The 21,556-nt window shown below is 43.2% G+C and overlaps 1 protein-coding gene across 1 annotated transcript in view; it reads left to right on the top strand.

The window, feature by feature from the left end:
• Window positions 1–415: 415 nt before the first annotated feature.
• LOC123997784 (t-SNARE domain-containing protein 1-like) overlaps window positions 416–21,556 on the top strand; it is a 140,620-nt gene continuing 119,479 nt past the window's right edge. The window contains exon 1 of the mRNA XM_046302336.1: window positions 416–504. The gene's annotated coding sequence lies outside the window, so the exon portion shown is untranslated. The remainder of the gene's footprint in view (window positions 505–21,556) is intronic.

Here is a 21,556-nt window from a genome sequence, read left to right as displayed (position 1 = left end):
CTCTCTTTCTCTCTGCAGACTCTCCTTGCTCTAACAGCATTAAGTGGAACACAACACCATTGAACTCACAGGCTATATTCCAGATATGAAACAATTCACTGGGAAGAATAGAAGAACACAACATAACCACGTGTTTCCAGTAATAGATTTAAAAAAATGTAGTCCATTTCTATTTCCGCATGCAAAATGTATATTACACAAATGACAGACATAGATTACCCATATCAAGAAGCATTAAGAACAATGAATCCACTTTGTTTCATTTGAAAAATTTTCATTTCTATCTCTGCAATTGCTATTGTTCCTTGATTTCCACAGTCAATTTGCCCCTCTGTACTGCATATCCCAGAGTGCATTTCCCCTTCCTACGCTGTCATATGACAGTGCTGCAGGAGCAGGCGGAAGGTCATGTGATGTTTAAGCCGTAGCTGTCTGGAAGCTGCTGCTAAATTGGAGCTGAATCTCAGAGCACACCACTAACTCTCCCTCTCTTTCCAGAGGAAGGTAATGTGTGGGAAATCCATCCCTCTTTTTCATGCTGTTTTCTCTCGTTATCTGAATAATGCGGCAGTCAGAGACAAAGGGAGTGTAAGGAGAGAGAGAAGGGGGAATGAGGAGGAGGCAGGGACGAGGGGGAAGGGAGGAAGCCATTAAGGATGCTCTTCCGATGCTGCATCCAGGAAGCAGAACCAGGAAGGACTGAGATTTATTGTAGTTTGTTAGTATGCTATGTGTCTAGCCTGTGTGTGTGTGTGTGTGTGTGTGTGTGTGTGTGTGTGTGTGTGTGTGTGTGTGTGTGTGTGTGTGTGTGTGTGTGTGTGTGTGTGTGTGTGTGTGTGTGTGTGTGTGTGTGTGTGTGTGTGTGTGTGTGTGTGTGTGTGTGTGTGTGTGTGTGTGTGTGTGTGTGTGTGTGTGTGTGTGTGTGTGTGTGTGTGTGTCAATATAACATCTGATGCTGGTTGCATAGATGGAGGGCGGGAGATGGCGTGATACATATGGGAATAGCAAAATAGATAGATTGTTGGATGTACAGAATATGCTGTTTATCACTCTCTGTCTGTTGTTAAACCACCCTCAGCTCTCTGAATGAGAACACTCAGCCTGCATGCTGCCGGCTTCCGCTACAGGCAGGCAGCCAATCTGCAATGCTTGATTCTCTCTGTTTATCCGTCTCTCAGCCAATTAATTTGCACATAGTTTCCGACTGCCCAATCAGCTGCTTCCCCTGCTACCGATGTGCTTTGAGTTGTTATAGACGTGGCAAGTCATACGTGGATGAGGCTAACAGGTTTTGTTACATTTTTATCAAATTATTACACATAATAATACTTTATATTTACTCTGCCACATTACTACACATAATAATACTCCATATACTCTGCCACATTACTACACATAATAATACTTTATATTTACTCTGCCACATTACTACACATAATAATACTTTATATTTACTCTGCCACATTACTACACATACTAATACTCCATATTTACTCTGCCACATTACCACACATAATAATGCTCTAAAATGTTCAAAAATGTATTACGTTTTCCCTCATCAATCTACACACAATACCCCATAATGATAAAGCAAAAACAGGTTTTTATACATTTTTGCAAATTTATTTTTAAAAAACGTATTACAAATATTACAAATTTATACATTTTTGCAAATTTATTTTTTTAAACGTATTACAAATATAACATTTTGTAATGTTACTTCTGTTGAATACAGCATAAGTGTCACGCCTTGGTCATTGTATTTTGTGTTTTCGTTATATTATTTGGTCAGGCCAGGGTGTGACATGGGTTTATGTTATTGTATTTTCGTATTGGGGTTTGTAGTATTTGGGATCGCGGCTGATTAGGGGTGTTGTATAGGCTTGGCTGCCTGAGGCGGTTCTCAATCAGAGTCAGGTGATTCTCGTTGTCTCTGATTGGGAACCGTATTTAGGTAGCCTGAGTTTCGCTTTGTATTTCATGGGGGATTGTTCCTGTCTCTGTGTAGTTTCACCAGATAGGCTGTAATTAGGTTTCACGTTCCGTTTGTTGTTTTGTATTTTGTATAGTTATTTCATGTGTCACTTTTTCTATTAAAGTCATGAGTAACCACTACGCTGCATTTCGGTCCGACTCTCTTTTGACAAACGAAGAACGCCGTTACAATAAGTATTCAACCTTGAGTCTTCTTGGGTAAGACACTACAAGCTTAGCATACTTGTATTTGGGGAATTTCTCCCATTCTTCCCTGCAGATCCTCTCAAGCTCTGTCAGGTTGGATGGGGAATGTTGCTGCACAGCTAATTCCAGGTCTCTCCAGGGATGTTCAAATGGGTTCAAGTCTGGGCTCTGGCTTGGCTACTCATTGACATTCAGAGACTTGTCCCGAAGCCACTCCTGTGTTCTCTTGGCTGTGTACTTAGGCTCATTATCTTGTTGGAAGGTGAACCTTCGCCCCCCCCAGTCAGACGTCCTGAGCGCTCTGGAGCAGGTTTTCATCAAGCATCTCTCTGTACTTTGCTCCGTTCATCTTTGCCTCGATCCTGACTAGTCTCCCAGTCCCTGCCCCTGAAAAACATCCCCACAGCATGATGCTGCCACCAACATGCTTCACCGTAGGGATGGTTGCAGGTTTCCACCAGACGTGACGCTTGGCATTCAGGCCAAAGAGTTCAATCTTTCGTTTCATCAGACCAGAGAATCTTGTTTCTCATGATCTGAGAGTCTTTAGGTGCTTTTTGGCAAACTCCAAGTGGGCTGTCTTGTGCATTTTAATGAGGAGTAGCTTCCATCTGGCCACCTTACCGTAAAGGCCTGATTGGTGGTTCTGCAGAGATGGTTGTCCTTCTCCACAGAGGAACTCTGGAGCTCTGTCAAAGTGACCATAGGGTTCTTGGTCACATCCCTTATCAAGGCGCTTCTCCCTCCATTGCTAAGTTTGGACAATTTAGGTGAAGTCTCCTCCTTCTCTCAAAACATTACATCTTCATTGCTAGGCAGGAAGTTAAGTGATGTGGGTAATAAACTGTTCCTTCTCCCTTACTCTGACCTGACCTGACCTTGGCCCCATTCCTCACTAATCCACAGCTCTTACTCTACCATATTACTATACATAACAATACTCTATACTGACTCTACCAAATTATTTATTGAAAACAAAATAGAACAATATGTATTTTTTTATCACTTTCTCTAAGTTTGAACCATTCTCCATTCTCTCTCTCTCTCTCTCTCTCTCTCTCTCTCTCTCTCTCTCTCTCTCTCTCTCTCTCTCTCTCTCTCTCTCTCTCTCTCTCTCTCTCTCTCTCTCATCCTATAGATGACTCATCCCCACCTCTCTCTTTCTCAGTCCACCTCTGTAGTGCAGCACTCATTGTGGACTGTTCATGTAACTGCCACTGGAAATGCAACCTTATCTTCTCACTTTTGTCAGGCATGTTAAAACTTCTTCGGGATAGGGGGCAGAGGATGAATGAAGTGCTCAAAGTACACTGCCTGCTACTCAGGCCCAGAAGCTAGGATATGCATGAAGTTGGTAGTAATGGATAGAAAAGTTTCTAACGTTTCCACAACTGTTAAAATAATGTATATGAGTATAACAGAACTGATATGGCAAGCGAAAAACCTGAGGACAATCCATCCAGAAAACTTTTTTTTCCAGCTCACCACTGATTACAATGGCTGGTAAAGGGAATATAAAAGGAATACCTCCCAGATTGCAGTTCCTCGGGCTTCCACTAGATGTCAACAGTCTTTAGAAAGAGTTTCAGGTTTATTTTTTGAAAAATGAGCTAGAATAAGTTGTTTTTGTAAGTTGCTCCCATTTTGGCTGTAGTGTTTGTAACGCATTCCAGTGAGGGCACGCACTTCGTTATTCATATCCGGTAAAGATCTACGGTATTCTCCATCTTAAATGTTATCATTTATTTACATAATAGGGTACATGAGGACTGATTGGAAATGCTGTTTGACTTGTTTGGAAGAAATGTATTGGTAACTTTAACTGTATTGGGATTAATTTGTATGCGTTTTGAACGAAGGAAACTGGTGGATTACTGAGTCAAGCGCGCCAAAAAAACAGACTTCTTTGGGATATAAAGAAGGACCCTATCAAACAAAATGACAATTTGTTATGTAGCTGGGACCCTTGGGATTGCAACCAGATGAAGATCTTCAAAGGTAAGTGATTTATTTTATCGCTATTTCTGACTTTCGTGACGCCTCTGCTTTGTTGGAAAATGTATGTAAAGCTTTTGTATGCGGGGCGCTGTCCTCAGATAATCACATGGTGTGCTTTTGCCGTAAAGCCTTTTTGAAATCTGACAAAGTGGCTGGATTAACAAGAAGGAACTTTTAAATGATGTTTGACACTTGTGTTTTCATGAATGGTTAATATTATTATTTTTGTCTTTTGAATTACAACACCGGATGTTGTCGATGCCAGGCGCTAGCGGCACGCCTATCCCAAAGAGGTTTTAATTTAAATTCAGCAAGAAAAGAAACGTCCTCCCACTGTCAACTGCATTTATTTTCAGCAAAGTTACCATGTGTAAATATTTGTATGAACATAACAGGATGCAACAACTGAGACATAAACTGAACAAGTTCCACAGACATGTGACTAACAGAAATGGAATAATGTGTCCCTGAACAAAGGAGGGGTCAAAATTAAAAGCAACAGTCAGTATCTGGTGTGGCTACCAGCTGCATTAAGTACTGCAGTGCATTTCCTCCTCATGGACTGCACCAGATTTCACCGTTCTTGCTGTGAGATGTTACCCCACTCTTCCACCAAGGCACCTGCAAGTTCCCGGACATTTCTTGGGGGAATGGCCCTAGCCCTCATCCTCCGATCCAACAGGTCCCAGACGTGCTCAATAGGATTGAGATCCGGGCCCTTTGTTGGCCATGGCAGAACACAGACATTCCTGTCTTGCAGGAAATCACGCACTGAACAAGCAGTATGGCTGGTGGCATTGTCATGCTGGAGGGTCATGTCAGGATGAGTCTGCAGGAAGGGTACCACATGAGGGAGGAGGATGTCTTCCCTGTAACGCACGGCGTTGAGATTGCCTGAATGACGACAAGCTCAGTCCGATGATGCTGTGACACACCGCCCCAGACCATGACGGACCCTCCAACTCCAAATTGATCCCGCTCCAGAGTCCAGGCCTAGGTGTAACTCACATTCCTTTGACGATAAATGCGAATCCGACCATCACCCCTAGTGAGACAAAACCGCGACTTGTCAGTGAAGAGTAGTTTTTTTCCAGTCCTGTCTGGTCCAGTGGCGGTGGGTTTGTGCCCATAGGCGACGTTGTTGCCAGTGATGTCTGGTGAGGACCTGCCTTACAACAGGCCTACAAGCCCTCAGTCCAGCCTCTCTCAGCCTATTGCAGACAGTCTGAGCACTGACGGAGAGATTGTGCGTTCCTGGTGTAACTTGGGCAGTTGTTGTTGCCATTCTGTACCTGTCCCGCAGGTGTGATCACGTTCACGCAGATGAGTAGGGACCCTGGGCATCTTTATTTTGGTGTTTTCAAAGTCAATAGAAAGGCCTCTTTGGTGTCCTAAGTTTTCATAACTGTGACCTTAATTGCCTACCACCTGTAAGCTGTTTCCACAGATGCTTGTTCATTAATTGTTTATGGTTCATTGAACAAGCACGGGACACAATGTTTAAACACTTTACAATGAAGATCTGTGAAGTTATTTGGATTTTTACGAATTATCTTTGAAAATCAGAGGCCGGAAAAAAGGATGTTTCTTTTTTTTGCTGAGTTTATAATCCTTATTGAGCACTCTGTAGTAATGGCTAATTACTTTTCTCAGAACTAAGCTAAATTATTTCAGCACACCAATGCATTTTTCTCCATGTGATCCAAGTATATGTCTATGTGCTCTTTGTTTTCATGTGTTGTTATAAAGGGAATGAAAAAGTCAACATCAACGGTGGATGTCACCCATCTTTATTGTGCAGACTGCAGGGTTGGAGTACAGCTGCAGGGGGTGTAGGAGCTGTCTGTGGTCCTGATATGGTTAGATTGACTGGCGGTAACTTTGAAAGGTGCTTTCCATGGTTAGAGTCACTGTGCAGAATGTCAGTGGTCCTGGTGTAGTTAGAATGACTGTATAGACCCTGTCTGTGGTCCTGATGTCTCAATAGGTTGACTGGTGGTAACCTGTATAAATGCTGTCCATGGTCCTGATGTCTCAATAGGTTGACTGGTGGTAACCTGTATAAATGCTGTCCATGGTCCTGATGTCTCAATAGGTTGACTGGTGGTAACCTGTATAAATGCTGTCCATGGTCCTGATGTCTCAATAGGTTGACTGGTGGTAACCTGTATAAATGCTGGCCATGGGCCTGATGTGGTCCTTTCTCTGGTGGTGCTGAATGGAAAGTGACAGTGTGCATGTTAGTTAGATGACACATTGGCTCACCTTGTGCTCTGAACAACAATTGCCTCTTAAAAAAACGACTTCTCATTTAGAAAATAGCCTGGCATCGACATGAGTCATAGACATTTATTCAACTGTCAAAATTGGCTACAAAGTGTAAATAGGATAATTTTGGTCAAAAAGTCAGTCTTGTCCAAAATAGAGTTTTGCGAGACTTGAGGTCGTGAACAGAATCACAATGTAAATAAAGGTTGGGTTTGTTTCAATCCTGCCCAAATGCCCACAACTGGCAGCACACAAGTACATCAATTCAGGATTCATCTGCAGGAGACCCAGTCGTAATCCCTGTGGTAAATGTGGGTTGACTTTGGATATCCCTATGGGGACCATCAGTTAGGGACCATCAGAAAATTACAGAATGTATATGGGACAATATGTTAAAATTCCAAAATCTCCAGATTTCAATTATTTAAAAACCTAAAACCAATTAAAGTATATAAATTCACATATAAAAACTAAAGGGTGTGCAACATGAAAATATTGTCTCATTTACATTGTGTAATTCTTTGACAGTCCCTAACTATCCCCAAAGATAGGCTATCCAAAGTCAAACCAACTCGATCGCACGCCAGCCGGCTGAAGCTAATTAGCTAAATAATTTGGCTAACGCTTCCCAACTGGAACACATGAGACACCCACATCAAACCACACCTTTGAATTCAGTCATGGTCGCCATCATTTCTTAATCAACCAAATCTAAAACGAGGCCAAATCAGGACCTTTAAATCTGACTCACCTCAAATCAAATGGAATCAGGACATAACCACCCATTGTTTGATGAATGTGATTGTTTGTGATGCTGTTGCAAACTAATCATCTTATCTCAAAGATCAGAGGAGGGAGGAACTCTTGATGATGAACTCTTGAGGTTGTCATTCAGTTATTAATATGCCTGTATTATCAAATGATTCCTAGGTCAACTACTCTCATTCATTTTCCAGCATTATCATCAAGCACTGTCTGACGGCATCAATTGCTATTTCAAGGTCATTTTCTCCATTACACTGTCAACCGGGTAAGATTGCCCAGGCAGGAAAGTCATCACAATGGTAGTGGAATTAAGGGAGCACGTTTCAATATATATAAAAAAGGCATGTCATTAAAAACTATTTTTCTGCCAATCGAAAGAATATGTTGAGCCTGAGCTGGGGTGAGATGGTCAGATGGGATGGTAATTGCTATGATTGCATACTGTAAGTAAGTGACTGAATCCTGGGGGGTAATTGAGGCCCCATTGTGAAGGAAGGAGACAAATGGAGGAGTAGGCCATGGCTGTGGATTTACTCATTTGTGGATCAAGACGGACAATGGTTTGTGGCCATCTCCAATTCCCAATAACAAGGCCAGTGGTCTGTGATGTGTGAGTAATGGCTGGACGGAGGGTTAGATATTATTTAAAATAATCCGTTCTCATGTGATCCCAGATGCACTCCGATACAAGAGAAGCCGACTAAAGGTTTGAATGGACAATTAAAAGTCTGCTGGTATGCCAATGTTCTCTCAGAGGACACAGAGACTGGGTCAGGCAAATCAAATGTCCAGTGTATGTGTCAAATGGGAGACAGACTATAACAAACCTCCATAAAAGCACCAATTTTGGTGTTCCAGCTTGGCTGCTTTCTACAATTTTTCTGTCTTTTTTAAAAAACCAAGTAGTTATTTTGATGTGGCAACCTATCACGGGGAACACTTTAGGTCTTGGACCACTTTTTATTTTATTATAACAAACATTCTAAACTTCATTGGTCTAGTTTTTGAGCCGTTTGGATTCTGCAGATTCCACCAGTGTAATATCAACATTAAGACTTATCAACTGTAAATACATGCACATAGTAAATGTACACCATATGTTATTTTATTGTCTATTCTAATAAAAACATCCCGTTACTTGATGTTGAAGGTTTTATCGTATTCTGCCCCTCTTCTGGCTACATACTTTGTAAATTGGAGGACCTTAGTGATCGTATCAGATTAGTTAAGTAATTGATTGTTACTGGTTATTAACCTCTCAGAACTCTGGGCCCGGCTAGCGCAGACGGAGGACAGACCCTAATTATTCACCAATGGCAGCCGGACGCTAATGAAATTAGTTCCTGGTTCTGCCTCACAACTCTGTTCGTTCCAGGAAGTATTGGCAAGGGCAATGAGATGCCAGAGTTTACTATGCTGGAGAAGGAAAGAAAACATCCAGAAAAAAATGAGCAGGAGAAATTGATGATCTATTAATAAAGTGTGTGTTGGTGTGTAGACCTATGTGTGTACATGGGTCAGAAAATTAAACACACAATTAGTGTGGTTAAAATATGTTTAAAAAAAAACAACAAAAAATGTTATGTTCCATCACACACTACATATCACAACACAGATATTGATTTAAATTAAAACAACCATCTATTATGTTAGTTGAAATGTAACGTTTTTTTGTTTAGAGCACTCATAATTCTCCATTTGTGGAAGCAACACATTGCAAATTTTTTGATGCCTGCTACCTTTGGGTATTTGTCATGATTATCATGACTCACAAACACACTGCAGATAGATAGTTACCACCATCTGCTATGAAGCGTCAGAGTCAAGATTCTAGAAAACTGTCACCCTTACCCAATGTATGCAATCACATCCTCGCCAGCTTGAGAATGACGATACATTATGTTACACTTACAGTATGGCACTAGACACAGCTTGAGCCTCAGTTTGAAAGTCCACAAATGCGCGTGCCCAGATGACTGAGGTGTTTTCTGTGTTGATGAATGTCATTGCTGCAGGGTTGGGATTATCTTGTCAGAACCAATAAGTCCCAGCCATGTCTATTGGGCTTTGTTTACACAGGTAGCCCAATTCTGATCTTGTTTTCACTAATTAGTATTTTAACCAATCCGATCAGCTCTGAAAACGATATGATGTGAAAATATCTGATTTGATTGGTCAAAAGACCAGTTAGTGGGAAAAAGATCAGATTTGGGCTGCCTGTGTAAACACAGCCTTATAGTTGCCAATTTTGTTGTATTTTTCAGAAATTTAATTTTATTTCTTGATGGTTGGCTATAGTCCTAATGATTCTGCTTCATGTACTGTGATACATCTTCTCACATATTATTCATTGTTCAATAGTATTTCAAATGTTTTTGCCATAGACATTAAGCATGTGCAGCCATGTGCGTGCATGTGTGTTCCCCTCTTCTCTTTCTGGGGGTTGTGTAGCCATGGTGATGCTGTGAGGGATCCAGGAAACAGATAGCCGCAGGGTGAAGCATATGTGGCAGGCAGAGAGAGAGGCACCAGAAGGCCACAGTGTGTATGTCCAGTTGGCCATCTGCTCCCTTCCCCAGCAAGGGTCAGGAAGCCCCACAACCACAGAGGAGGAGGCTGCCTCTCCTCATGCCAAGCCCAGAACAGCCACCCTCCCCTGGGAAGAAGACTCCCACAGGTCTCCCAGACACAGAGCCAGGGATGAGCCATGTAGGCTGGCAGCACCGGCAGTGGGACTCAGTCAGGCAGGCCTCCCATAGACAGCCATTGATGCATGGCAATGATGGCATCTCTTCATGCAGGGTGTTTGTTTCTCCGCAGTAGGGTAGGAGGGTAAGGAAGGGGGAGCCACAGTCGTGTTTGGTTCATCTGCCAAATACCATTACTCTTCCTCATGGCAGGCCAAGTCCACAAGCTGCTCCACCATGGACAAATCTGGGACCACGAAACGGCACGACTGGCTTTATCCAGAGGACGTTTTAGGACACATATTAGTATTCAGGTGCTAATGTTTTATCAGAGACATGAGAATTAAAATGTATGAAAAGCAATTCCTAGAAAATGATTTTAGAGCAGATCTGAATATTTTCTTTCTTTGTTTTTTGGCAAGGGAATTATTTGGACTTTCGGTCAGTTTGCAGTACGCTGATCTCACTTTGTCTGTCTGTCTGTCTGTCTGTCTCTCTCTCTTTCTCTATCTCTCACACACGCACGCACGCACGCACGCACGCACGCACGCACGCACACGCACGCACGCACGCACGCACACACACACACACACACACACACACACACACACACACACACACACACACACACACACACACACACACACTGTGGGTGCAGCTGGTCTAATGAAATATGCCAGCACACCCTTCCATTTGTCACTGAGCCGTGGGCTTGTGTGAGCACTCGGGGCATCGGTATGTGTGTATATGTGTCTGTGTGTTGTGTGTGTGTGTAGCGTGGTGGCCAGCTTGGGGGTCAGAGTCTTGGTCTGCCTCTCTGTTGACTTGGACGTCTGCTCGCCTCCTTTCCATCGCCCAAGGAGATTAGGTTTCACCAGCTGGATGTGTACTGTTAGCCCCAGAACACACTTCTCAGTTTGTTAGACAAAAACTTGCCTCTCAAAAATGAAATAATTGTGGTTTAGATGCTTTAACTTTTATTCTTAATCTTTTTAAATTGGTGTTCTAAAATGTCATCATGTGATTGACATATCGGTGTTGAAGTCTGGGGGTTTCTGTATGACAGGGACACTGTGATACCATGATGTGTAAAGTGGGAAGGTTGTGCTTTTCGCCCCTCTTTTCTTTTTTCCTGAATACTTAGTTTAGAAAGAGGTCAGATAAAGTATTTTCTCTGTAGTCCTTTATGAGCGCAGATTAACGAGAGGTGGTTTGTAGAATAATGAACAATTTCCCTTCGGGACCATCACATTCTCACCACTCTACATTCATAAGCATGTGAGAGAGCCTGTCACACACACACACACGCACGCACGCACGCACGCACGCACACACACACACACACACACACACACACACACACACACACACACACACAGAGACTATTTGTCTTCTCCTCATCCTCATTGACAATCCAATCAAACAAGTGCAGAAAGGGCCACCTCTTAAGTCCTCTCAAACAAATGAAACTGTCATGGTCCTTCACCCCCTCTGTTCTCTGTTGGCTGTGAAGGTCGCCCTTCATTCATGAATTTACGTTATTTGACAACTTATTGTAAATCATAACTAGACGATGAATTGGCGTCTGTGCCCAGTGGGATGTTTGTAATGGTGATCTCCTTTCAGAAGTCTTCCTCAGTCATGGATGTGACTTTGTTCCATGTTGTTTTTTCTTTCTCTTCTGTTTTAATTGTTGCTCTCTCACCCCCCCCCCCCCAAAAAAAAAGGTTTCACCTGCAATGTCCATGTTGGACAATAGCAAAAACAAATTGCAATTGATTGATCAATCAATCATTTGTCTGTGCAGTGCAATAAATCATGTGATCCTGACCTGTATACCTACTCGTATAAACAGATTGAAGATTCAAAGATTCTCTTTAAAGTGCTCTCATAATCATTGCATGCTATTTGCCCACCCTATCACAACATAACTACACTATAATGTATGCGTGAGTAGAAGATTCCCTAACAAATTATTTTAGCAGGAAATAAAACCACTCTCAAATTAGCACTTTGTTGAATACATTTAGGGAACAAAGGCTGAAAACAGCAATAGTTTTCTTTAGAAAGACAGACACTGTAGTTAAAAGTAAGTAGCTTTGCAGTGCTGCTTAAATCATTGGTACGGCCTCCTTCACACTCTCTTGTTGTATCTCTCAGCTTCCCTTTCCAGTGGTAAGTGAAATGATGTTGCTTCAGTCAGTGCATTGCCATAGACACCTCACCCAGCCCAACTTTACTTAAATAAAGGTGTCTTCTTCAGCGTATTAAGGCTGCTGCCAGAACTACTGTCTCTATGATTTCCATGGCCAATTAAGCAGTTTGGCCAATTAGGGGGGAGAGAGCTGTCGTGTGACTGGGGACTGATAACCCTTTTCTCCCCTGTGGGTGCCTGTGTAACAGTATAATTTTTTTAAACCATCCCCTCGCCCATACCAGGGACCTTCTGCGCACATCAACAACTGTCACCCACGAAGCATCGTTACCCATCGCTCCACAAAGGCAGCGGCCCTTGCAGAGCAAGGGGAACTACTACTTCAAGGTCTCAGAGCAAGTGACGTAACCGATTGAAATGCTATTTAGCACACACCGCTAACCAAGCTAGCCGTTTCACATCCGTTACACTCACCCCCCTTTTGACCTTCCTCCTTTTTCCGCAGCAACCAGTAATCCAGGTCAACAGCATCAATGTAACAGTATAATTTTTTAAACCGTCCCCTCGCCCATACCCGGGCGCGAACCAGGGACCTTCTGCACACATCAACAACAGTCACCCACGAAGCATCGTTACCCATCGCTCCACAAAGGCCGCGGCCCTTGCAGAGCAAGGGGAACTACTACTTCAAGGTCTCAGAGCAAGTGACGTAACCGATTGAAATGCTATTTAGCGCACACCGCTAACTAAGCTAGCCGTTTCACATCCGTTACACCTGGCGCGTTCCGCCCAGCTAGCAGAGCAGACTAGACGGCCAACTCATCACCGTGGAAACTCATAACACCTCAGTGGTTATAGTAACGGGAGATTAATTTCAGACGCTTTTGTAATACAGGTGGTTTGTTGAAATCCCACTCGCAGTAAACCTTTCCTGAGAACTGATGACTTGTGTTAGCTCCAAAGCCAATGTCTAGTTTTTAACACAGTGACCTAACACATTCAAGTGCCGAGCTGAAGGGACTAATAGCAAGATAAAACATGTAGAACATACGGGGTCTGTAAAATGTATATATGTTCAGAACTTTTGTGAAATAGCACAGTTACAAATAGAAATCAAACTGGATCAGAAATAGAGGAAGGACTAAAAACAAACAAAAAATAACTATTGTAAAATAGACTGAATGTAAAATGTGTATAAGATGTATAAATTGAAGGTAAAAGCCAAGGTGTTTATTAGTTTACTCCAATTGGGGGATCGGTAGTAGGGTTTGCGGGGAATAATAATAAAGGTATATTCTTTAAAAAAGTATGTATGTCTATATAGGTATGTGCATGTATACAATGGGGCAAAAAAGTATTTAGTCAGCCACCAATTGTGCAAGTTCTCCCACTTAAAAAGATGAGAGAGGCCTGTAATTTTCATCATAGGTACACTTCAACTATGACAGACAAAATGAGAAATCCAGAAAATCACATTGTAGGATTTTTTATGAATTTATTTGCAAATTATGGTGGAAAATAAGTATTTGGTCACCTACAAACAAGCACCTTCACCTACAAACAAGATTTCTGGCTCTCACAGACCTGTAACTTCTTTTTTAAGAGGCTCCTCTGTCCTCCACTCGTTACCTGTATTAATGGCACCTGTTTGAACTTGTTATCAGTATAAAAGACACCTGTCCACAACCTCAAACAGTCACACTCCAAACTCCACTATGGCCAAGACCAAAGAGCTGTCAAAGGACACCAGAAACAAAATTGTAGACCTGCACCAGGCTTGGAAGACTGAATCAGCAATAGGGAAGCAGCTTGGTTTGAAGAAATCAACTGTGGGAGCAAATTAGGAAATGGAAGACATACAAGACCACTGATAATCTCCCTCGATCTGGGGCAAGATCTCAACCCGTGGGGTCAAAATGATCACAAGAACTGTGAACAAAAATCCCAGAACCACACGGGGGACCTAGTGAATGACCTGCAGAGAGCTGGGACCAAAGAAACAAAGCCTACCATCAGTAACACACTATGCCGCCAGGGACTCAAATCCTGCATTGCCAGAGGTGTGTCCCCCTGCTTAAGCCAGAACATGTCCAGGCCCATCTGAAGTTTGCTAGAGAGCATTTGGATGATCCAGAAGAAGATTGGGAGAATGAAACCAAAATATAACTTTTTGGTAAAAACTCAACTCATCACATTTGGAGGACAAAGATTGCTGAGTTGCATCCAAAGAACACCATACCTACTGTGAAGCATGGGGGTGGAAACATCATGCTTTGGGGCTGTTTTTCTGCAAAGGAACCAGGAAGACTGATCCGTGTAAAGGAAAGGATGAATGGGGCCATATATCGTGAGATTTTGAGTGAAAACCTCCTTCCATCAGCAAGGACATTGAAGATGAAACTTGGCTGGGTCTTTCAGCATGACAATGATCCCAAACACACCGCCCGGGCAACGAAAGAGTGGCTTCGTAAGAAGCATTTCAAGGTCCTGGAGTGGCCTAGCCAGTATCCAGATCTCAACCCCATAGAAAATCTTTGGAGGGAGTTAAAAGTCTGTGTTGCCCAGCAACAGCCCCAAAACATCACTGCTCTAGAGGAGATCTGCATGGAGGAATGAGCAAAAATACCAGCAACAGTGTGTGAAAACCTTGTGAAGACTTACAGAAAACGTTTTACCAACAAATTGTATTTGCCAACAAAGGGTATATGACAAAGTATTGAGATAAACTTTTGTTATTGAACAAATACTTATTTTCCACCATAATTTGCAAATAAATGCATAAAAAATCCTACAATGTGATTTTATGGATTTTTTTTTCTCATTTTGTCTGTCAGAGTTGAAGTGTACCTGTGATGAAAATTACAGGCCTCTCTTATCTTTTTAAGTGGGAGAACTTGCACAATTGGTGGCTGACTAAATACTTTTCCCCCCACTGTATATGTGTATATGTATACATGCATGTATGTATATGGGTATATGTATTTACCCAAAAAGTATATGGGGGATTGGAAATGATGCAGACAATTACATTGATGGAACCAATATTCTTTCCGCAATATTTAGCTGATCCACCCCTTTTTTTAAAAACTGTTGGAATGGAGGCACTGTGTTACATCCAGGGAGTGTTGAATCCTCCTCCAGTATAGGCTGTGTGAACGGGGCTTTAGTGCACTTTGATGGATTTAACCCTTCCTCCTAACCCTCACCTCTTGAGAGACACGGCTAAGCCCATTGGTGAAGCTCTATGTTTGTTATTTGATATACACATGCTGGTAGACACAGACAGAGATCAACCTGCCTGTGAGTGTGATGCGTGTGAAGCCTATATCTCTCCTCGGTCTCGGTGCTGTAGTGAGTGTGTGTGTGTGTCCTGGCCAGCTTGTCTGCTTGTGTTCGGCTCCCCAGGGCCAGCACTGTGACAGAGAACAAACAGAGATAACACTACCTTTGTGGGCTCCAGCTCCACACAAAGACAGCTCCCCCTCCTTTAGTCCTTTATTTTATCCCCTCATCCACCGATCTGGAGATCAGAATGGGGTGATGATAGGGGGTCGACCGAGGGTGAACACCTGAGAGGGAGGGAGGGAGATAGTGTCAGGTTCACTGTTTGTTTGTTGCTACTTTGTCATCATTAACCAGCTTGTTTTAGGACGGGGTGTGTGTGTTTCATATTGCTAGACTGCATGTCAGACTTGCAAACATGTTTCCGAACATAAGCAAGCATTTAAAGTTAAATGGGTTCTCACACACAAAATGCATATCAGCCAATTAAAATGTACTTACATGTGACCAAACGCTAAATTGTAGCTCGTCCCATCAGATAACGTGGTACAAGTTAGCCTTTGGCTAACTTCAATAGGTGGCACCGATTATATCCTGGCACAAGTCAATCAGCCAATTAAAATCGTTGAAGTAGTTGGACGCTTTCCAACATTTGTTCATGGATGGGCAGCATGCCCCAACATCATGTTCTGATCATCAAAGCAACTATCATGTGTATTTCACTGACTGGTCAAATTGCTCTCTGAGTAAAGTGCCTATTCCATGTAATTGTCGCAGATTGTGGCGAGGGTTCGAATCTCACCCCCTCTCCCCCCTTTTGAAATGAGAATTTACATGTAGTGTGCAGTGCTCGACTTGGACTTAAATAGGTACCAGTACTTATGTTGGGTGCCGGTAGGGTTTATATTTAGGTATAGGAACTGTACAATACTTTTGAGCCAATATTTTACAAGGGGTGCACGGTTAAAGTGCACTATCAATTGCGAGTCAACCGCTTTAGCAGTGTGTGCCATGAGAAGCGATGAGGACAACGATAGCCTACATACAGTTGAAGTCAGAAGTTTACAAACACCTTAGCCGAATACATTTAAACTCAGTTTTTCACAATTCCTGACATTTAATCCAAATTAAAATTCCCTGTCTTAGGTCAGTTAGGATCACCACTTTATTTTAATGTGAAATGTCAGGATAATAGTGGAGAGAATGATTAATTTAAGCTTTAATTTATTTTATCACATTTCCAGTGGGTCAGAAGTTACCATACACTCAATTAGTATTTGGTAGCATTGCCTTTAAATTGTTTAACTTGGGTCAAAGGTTTCGGGTAGCCTTCCACAAGCTTCCCACAGTAAGTTGGGTGAATTTTGGCCCATTCCTCCTGACAGAGCTGATGTAACTGAGTTTGTTGTCCTCCTTGCTGGCACACGCGTTTTCAGTTCTGCCCACAAAATGTCTATGGGATTGAGGTCATGGCTTTGTGATGGCCACTCCAATACCTTGACTTGTTGTCCTTAAGCCATTTTGCCACAACTTTGGAAGAATGCTTGGGGTCATTGTTCATTTGGAAGACCCATTTGTGACCAAGCTTTAACTTGATGTCTTGAGATGTTGCTTCAATATATCCACAGAATTTCCCTTCCTGATGATTTTGTGAAGTGCACCTGTCCCTCCTGCAGCAAAGCACCCCCACAACATGATGCTGCCATTCCCGTGCTTCACGGTTGAGATGGTGTTCTTTAGCTTGGAAGCCTACCACTTTTTTCCTCCAAACATAACGATGGATATTATGGCCAAACAGTTCTATTTTTGTTTCATCAGACCAGAGTAAATTTCTCCAAAAAAGTATGATCTTTGTCCCCATGTGCAGTTTCAAACCGTAGTCTGGCTTTTTTATGGTGGTTTTGGAGCAGTGGCTTCTTCCTTGCTGAGCGGCCTTTCAGGTTATGTCGATATAGGACTCGTTTTACTGTGGATGTACATACTTTTGTACCTGTTTCCTCCAGCATCTTCACAAGGTCCTTTGCTGTAGGTCTGGGATTGATTTGCAGTTTTTGCACCAAAGTTTGTTCATCTCTAGGAGACAGAACGCGTCTCCGTCCTGAGCAGTATGACAGCTGCGTGGCCCCATGGTGTTTATACTTGCGTACTATTGTTTGTTCAGATGAACGTGGTACCTTCAGGCATTTGGAAATTGCTCCCAAGGATGAACCAGACTTGGCTGATTTCTTTTCCCATGATGTCAAGCAAAGAGGCACTGAGTTTGAAGGTAGGCCTTGAAATACATCCACAGGTATACCTCCAATTGACTCAAATGATGTCAATTAGCCTATCAGAAGATTCTAAAGCCATGACATCATTTTCTGTCATTTTCCAAGCTGTTTAAAGGCACAGTCATCTTAGTGTATGTAATTTTCAGACCCACTGGAATTGTGATACAATGAATTATAAGTGAAATAATCTGTCTGTAATTGTTAGAAAAATGACTTTTGTCATGCACAAAGTAGATGTCCTAACCGACTTACCAAAACTATAGTTTGTTAACATGAAATTTGTGGAATGGTTGAAAAACACGTTTTAATGACTCCAACCTAAGTGTATGTAAACTTCCGACTTTCAACTGTAGCTGCTTTTTGACAAATCTATAAGGCTCTTCAGGTTTATTTTTTACAATGTATGAGTCAATAATATAATACAGTCAATAATATAGTTTAAACAAGTCTATATACGATGTGAGCAAATCAGGTGAGATAAGGGAGGTAAAGGCAAAAAAGGCCATGGTGGCGAAATAAATACAATATAGCAAGTAAAACACTGGAATGGTAGATTTGCAGTGGAAGAATGTGCAAAGTAGAAATAAAAATAATGGGGTGCAAAGGAGAAAAAAAAGAAGAAAAAAAAGAAAAGAAATACAGTAGGGAAAGAGGTAATTGTTTGGGCTAAATTATAGGTGGGCTATGTACAGGTGCAGTAATCTGTGAGCTGCTATGACAGTTGGTGCTTAAAGCTAGTGAGGGAGATAAGTGTTTCCAGTTTCAGAGATTTTTGTAGTTCGTTCCAGTCATTGGCAGCAGAGAACTGGAAGGAGAGGCGGCCAAAGAAAGAATTGGTTTTGGGGGTAACCAGAGAGATATACAGTACCTGCTGGAGCGCGTGCTACAGGTGGGTGATGCTATGGTGACCAGCGAGCTGAGATAAGGGGGACTTTACCTAGCAGGGTCTTGTAGATGACATGGAGCCAGTGGGTTTGGCGACGAGTATGAAGCGAGGGCCAGCCAACGAGAGCGTACAGGTCGCAATGGTGGGTAGTATATGGGGCTTTGGTGACAAAACGGATTGCACTGTGATAGACTGCATCCAATTTGTTGAGTAGGATATATTGGAGGCTATTTTGTAAATTACATCACCGAAGTCGAGGATTGGTGGGATGGTCAGTTTTACAAGGGTATGTTTGGCAGCATGAGTGAAGGATGCTTTGTTGCGAAATAGGAATCCAATTCTAGATTTAACTTTGGATTGGAGATGTTTGATGTGGGTCTGGAAGGAATGACTGAAGACTTTGGCATAATCTTGTCACGTTTTGACCTTAGTTCCTTTTTTATGTCTTTATTTTAGTTGATCAGGGCGTGAGTTGGGGTGGGCATTCTATGTTGTTTTTCTATGTTTTGTTCTGTTGTTATATTTCTATGTGTTTGGCCCAGTATAGTTCTCAATCAGAGGCAGGTATCAGTCGTTGTCTCTGATTGGGAGCCATATTTAATTAGCCTGTTTTCTATTGTGTTTTGTGGGTGGTTAGTGTTTTCACCATACGGGACTGTTTCGGTTGTTTGTTTGTACTTTTGTTATTTTGTTCAGTGTTCTGTTGATTTTATGAAATATATCATTATGGACACTTACCACGCTGCACATTGGTCTGATCCTTGCTACCTCTCCTCTGAAGAGGAGGAATTCCGTTACAGAACCACCCACCACTCAAGGACCAAGCAGCGTGGTAACGGGCAGCAGCAGCGATCTCAGGACTCCTGGACATGGGAGGAGATTCTGGACGGCAAGGGACCCTGGGCACAGGCTGGAGAATATCGCCGCCCCAAGGCTGAGCTGGAGGCAGCGAAAGCCGAGAGGCGGTGGTATGAGGAGGCAGCACGGCAGCGCGTTTGGAAGCCCGAGAGACAGCCCCAAAAATGTATTGGGGGTGGCACATGGGGAGTGTGGTAGGAGACCTGCGCTAACTCCCTGTGCTTACTGTGGAGAGAGAGGGACCCAGCAGGCACCGTGTTATGCCGTGAGGCGCATGGTGTCCCCGGTGCGGTACATAGCAGTGCCTCGTATCGGCCGGGCTAGAGTGGGCATCGAGCCAGGTGCCATGAAGCCGGCTCAGTGCATCTGGCCTCCAGTGCATCTCCTCGGGCTGGGGTACATGGCACCAGCACCAGCATCTGCCGGAGTCTCCCTCCAGTCCGGATCTGCCGGAGTCTCCCTCCAGTCCGGATCTGCCGGAGTCTCCCTCCAGTCCGGATCTGCCGGGGTCTCCCTCCAGTCCAGATCTGCCGGAGTCTCTCTCCAGTCCGGATCTGCCGGGGTCTCCCTCAAGTCCGGATCTGCCGGAGTCTCCCTCCAGTCCAGTCCGTCCGATCTGCCGGGTCTCCCTCAGTCCGGATCTGCCGGAGTCTCTCTCCAGTCCGGATCTGCCGGGGTCTCCCTCCAGTCCGGATCTGCCGGAGTCTCCGGGGTCTCCAGTCCGGATCTGCCGGGTCTCCCTCCAGTCCGGATCTGCCGGAGTCTCCCTCCAGTCCGGATCTGCCGGGGTCTCCTGCCAGTCCGGATCTGCCAGGGTCTCTCCCACCAGTCCGGATCTGCCAGTGCCACCCGTCAGTCCAGAGGCGCCACTCACTCTAGACTCGACCATCAGTCCAGTGGCGTCCTCTAGTCCGGGGTCAGTGGTGAGGTTTCCCGCTCCAGATAAGTGGGCCGAGTTAGAAGTGGAGCGGGGTCCACGTCCCTCACCAGAACCGCCACCACAGAGATATGCCCACCCAGACCCTCCCATATAGGCTTAGGTGTGCGGCCGGGAGTCTAGATTGGTTGGTTGCCTAGATTGGTTCTCAATTAGAGGCAGCTGGTTATTGGTGTCTCTGATTGGGAACCATATTTAGGCAGCCATATTCCTTGAGTATTTTGTGGGTGATTATCTATGTCTATGGATGTTGCATGTTTGCACTCTGTGTTGATAGCTGTCACGTTCATTTTGTTTGTTTAGTGTACTTCGTATTATTTTGTCTTACATTAAAAGAATGTATTCACATCACGCTGTGCTTTGGTCCTCCGATCCTTACTACTCCTCCTCGTTAGAGGAGGAGGAAGAAGAGCATGACAAATCTTTTTGAATGCTGTGTTCAAAACAACTGGGAACTTGGAATTTGGAACTGGAAATGTCCTACTTACAACTTCAGTGCATTCAAGACAACTGGGAACTTGGGAAAAAAACTAGTACCGACTGGGCAAATACATTTTGAATGGTCATCCAACTCGGAATTCCAAGGCTGAGACTCCGGCTCCTTTATAACCTGAAAATCACTGATGTAATGATTTGACCTCGTTTTTTCCCTGAGTTTCCAGTTGTCTTGAAAGCACTATAACACTGCACACATGATAAAATTGACAGGCTACTTTGACACTGACAAACGTAGAATTAACAAAGAGGCAACTCAAATAAACTTTTTGATAGCTTTTATTATCAAGTTTTACATTGCAAAAAGTGAAAATAATTTTTCATGCCAAAATAGTTACCGGATCCAGCCAAATCGGTTCCGGTAGGATCCAGCTCAAATGAAGCACTGTATGACCCCCATATATCTAAGCTTTGTGTTTTAAGGAGTCACATAATGGGATCATATTTTTGATTGTCTCGTCATCATTCAAGAGACTGTTTATAAGACTGTTAAATAACGTGTGTGTGTGTGTTGCTGTGATAACAGGTGCTGGTGATAGGTTGGGGGATGGAGATTATTTGGGGAATAGAATGGGGTGATTTATCTCAATAATGAGTATTTTTATGTGACAGGGCAATTTCACTGTCCATCTTTTGTTGTTAGAGACTCAGTTTATTGGCCTTAGGTCTTTTTTTATGGAGTGGACAGAAAGAGAAAGAGAGATGGAAGAGAGAAAGTGAGAGCTTTAGCAAAACACATGAGCAATCCTACTGTTTGGCTGCTTCAGCTGAAGG

The sequence above is a fragment of the Oncorhynchus gorbuscha genome, linkage group LG15 (assembly GCF_021184085.1).
Source record: "Oncorhynchus gorbuscha isolate QuinsamMale2020 ecotype Even-year linkage group LG15, OgorEven_v1.0, whole genome shotgun sequence".
Classification (NCBI taxonomy): Eukaryota; Metazoa; Chordata; class Actinopteri; order Salmoniformes; family Salmonidae; genus Oncorhynchus; species Oncorhynchus gorbuscha.
This window is presented reverse-complemented; position numbering and strand designations above follow the sequence as displayed.